Source organism: Grammomys surdaster, unplaced genomic scaffold (assembly GCF_004785775.1).
Source record: "Grammomys surdaster isolate TR1022 unplaced genomic scaffold, NIH_TR_1.0 170, whole genome shotgun sequence".
In the NCBI taxonomy this organism is placed as follows: Eukaryota; Metazoa; Chordata; class Mammalia; order Rodentia; family Muridae; genus Grammomys; species Grammomys surdaster.
The window spans coordinates 21,402,832-21,405,958 of NW_021604618.1; the positions used below are offsets into that span (position 1 = coordinate 21,402,832).

The 3,127-nt window shown below is 46.1% G+C and overlaps 1 protein-coding gene across 1 annotated transcript in view; it reads right to left on the minus strand.

The window, feature by feature from the left end:
- Ccdc32 (coiled-coil domain containing 32) overlaps window positions 1–1,843 on the minus strand; it is a 13,354-nt gene extending 11,511 nt beyond the window's left edge. The window contains exon 1 of the mRNA XM_028767038.1: window positions 1,770–1,843. The gene's annotated coding sequence lies outside the window, so the exon portion shown is untranslated. The remainder of the gene's footprint in view (window positions 1–1,769) is intronic.
- Between the last annotated feature and the right edge of the window lie 1,284 nt (window positions 1,844–3,127).

Genomic DNA, 3,127 nt, shown 5'->3' on the forward strand with positions numbered 1-3,127 from the left:
ATGTGTGTGTGTGTGTGTGTGTGTGTGTGTGTGTGTGTGTGTGTGTGATATATATATCACACACACATATATATTGTAGACAGCTGTGGTGATCCACACCTTTAATCCTAGCACCCCAGAGGCAAAGCAAAGGCAGGAGGATATCTGTGAATTTGAGGCTAGCATGGACTATATAAGTTTCAGGTCAGGGCTACATAGTGAGACACTATCTCAAAAAATACACACACACACACACACACACACACACACACACACACATACACGAAAAACAAGTCCATAAAGGAGTTTGAGATCTCCATAAAGGAGCCCAGGGCTTTACAGTTGTCTAGACAGTGGAGTCTGCTGCCTCCCAATGGCCTTCACCTACAAGATGAGACTCCATAAATGAGTGTGAGAAGCTACAGCCCCAGCCCATGCATTTTATATAGTCAATAAACACAAGACTCACTATGTTCACTAGTGCACCAGTGCCCAGCTACTCTGCTCTCTCCAGGCCTCCCACATGCAGCTGTTCTGTCATGCATCAGTTAGGGTCTGTCTTCAGTGGGACACAGACTGACAGTCTTACATACTCTCTCTCTCTCTCTCTTTTTTTTTTTTTTTTTTTTTTTTTTTTGGTTTTTTGAGGCAGGGTTTCTCTGTGTAGCCCTGGCTGTCTTGGAACTCACTCGGTAGACCAGGCTGGCCTCGAACTCAGAAATCCGCCTGCCTCTGCCTCCCAAGTGTTGGGATTAAAGGCCTGTGCCACCACCGCCCAGCCCTCACATAGTCTCTTACATGTGAAAACAGCAAAAACGGTGCTTGGTGAAAAGTGTGGAGCCCTATCACAGGGCAAGGGTATGTGCTCATGACAGTAGCAGCAAGGCTGTGTACTTCAAGTTCCTCCACACCCCTATTCATACTTTTTCCACTGTATTCTTTTATCATTACTATTTTAATTGTCCATATTTTTGCGGTAAAGGGTGATAATTCAATAAAAACCTATGCAATGTATATCCAACCAGATAATTAGCACTGAATACAAACAATGAAAGAGAGGCATTGTCATCATTTTAGAGACACAGGTGTGCTGGAGCACATCTGTGACGCCTGCCCTAAGGAGTCTGAGGCAGAAACAGTGCGAATTCCAGGAGCTGGTGAGGAAAAAGGAAGTGGAGCAGGAAAAGGACGAGAAAGAAGTGGGAAGAGGAAATAACAAGATCAAACGAGCAGTTTGCTCAAAGCTGCATTGCTGGTATATGATGTTTTGCCTCCAAATCCTTATTTTTACCCAGCACCAACACTACGCCTGCTTGGGAAACACTGAAAATCGCCCACGCCGAGATGGGAGAAGGGCTTGCATAGAGTCTAGAGGCTTCCATAATCATCTAGGTTTATTGAATCGGTCGACACCTTCTTTTAAGAGGGCTTTTAAAGATCAGGAAAGCTGACAAGGGCAAAGTCTGAATTTCAGCCAACCAAGTCCAGCCAGAGCAGGGCCCAAAGTAAGAAGGTCAGTTATGTCACGAAGTCCTTAAAATCTCCATCGAAGCCCTCTACACATCCAAACCCCAAGTTTGCTCTCACTCGGAGGGGTCCTCCGCGTGTCCCTGACCCCGGAACCTTCAGAACGGTAGAGAAAACCGTGTGTCCAGATCCCAGGCCTCAGTCACTCAGGCCTAAACAAATTACTGGCCTTAATGATCCGGTCCCTGATACTCTCAGTTGTGTTCCGGGGTCAGGCCATAGTAGGAGATGCTAAACACTGGACACCGCAACCCCTCACCTACCGCAATCACCTGCCCAGCAGTTTCCAAGCGCCCGGCTCAGGTTTGTCACTGGCAGTCAGGAAGAATCAGGGAGGGGCGGAGTCTCTGAGTGACGGAGCTGAGGAGTCCTCCAATTGACGTCTGATTTTCTGTCGTTCTGCGAGCTGATTGGTAAAACAGTTAATGACGCCCAGAGGCGGGCAATCGGTGGGCGGAACTAGTGGTTGCCAGGAAACGATGGAATCGCTTATCCAGAGTTTTAATATGGTAACTCTCCAGGACCGGATTGATTCTTTGCAGGCTCCAGAGTTCCAGCTTTCCAACACCCATCCGCGACTCGGCTAGGGAAGCCAGTTTTCTAGACTTTTCTTGGTCCCCAGAGATCTTGATTTCTAAAGCCCTTCTGAAAGAAGGTCCCTGCTTATCTTACAAAACTAGAGGGTCCTCAAAGCCCCAAGGCTCTAGGCGCACCCCCTTCCAACGGCCCTTGCTTGGATTGTTGTCAGTGTGCATCCCAATATTGGGTGAAAAATACAGATTTGGGGGCAATAAATCGCGTATCAATCACCTCCCAGACAACTCTCTGAATAGTTGCGTTACTTTTACTTTTGACTATCACAGGATAGAGCACGGGAGTGACATATGGCATCGGGGCCTCAACGCACCGGCTCCTGAGACATCATTTAGTTGGAAAAAACAAAACAAAACAAAACAAAACTAAGCTCCTGCTCTGCTATAGGCATTGTAAACGTGAAAGCAGAACACATAAGACTAGTTATGGGCCCCAGCTTAGTGTAGGAAAAGGAGGAAAAGGTCAAGCAGATAGACAAATCTACAAATCTACAAAAACTTACTGAGGATGATGAGGATGATGGTAGTGTGGGAAGGGAGAGAGGGAGGGAAGAAGGGAGATGGGACACACACAGCACAGAGCACACGCACACACAGACACACAGAGCAGAGAGAGAGAGAGAGAGAGAGAGAGAGAGAGAGAGGCAGACAGAGGCAGAGACAGAGAGACAGAGAAAAGATTTTATAACACCTTCAATAGCCAGATGTAGTAGTGAATGCCTGTAACCCTAGCATTCTAAAGCTGAGGGCTCGAGGCTGTGGAGTTCAAGGCCAGCTTGAGGTATGTAGTTAGTTCCAGGTCAATCTGAACTGCAAGGGAAGATCCTATCTAAAATTAAAACTGTCTTATACAGCCTCCAATGATTGTCAACATATTTCTTTATTCTTTGTTCCCAATGATTAAAAAATGTTGGGGTAACTTTTTTTTAAAGATTTATTTATTTATTTTATTTATGAGTACACTTTATTTTATTTATGAGTACACTGTCGCTGGCTGTCTTCGGACACACCAGAAGACAGCCAGAGAA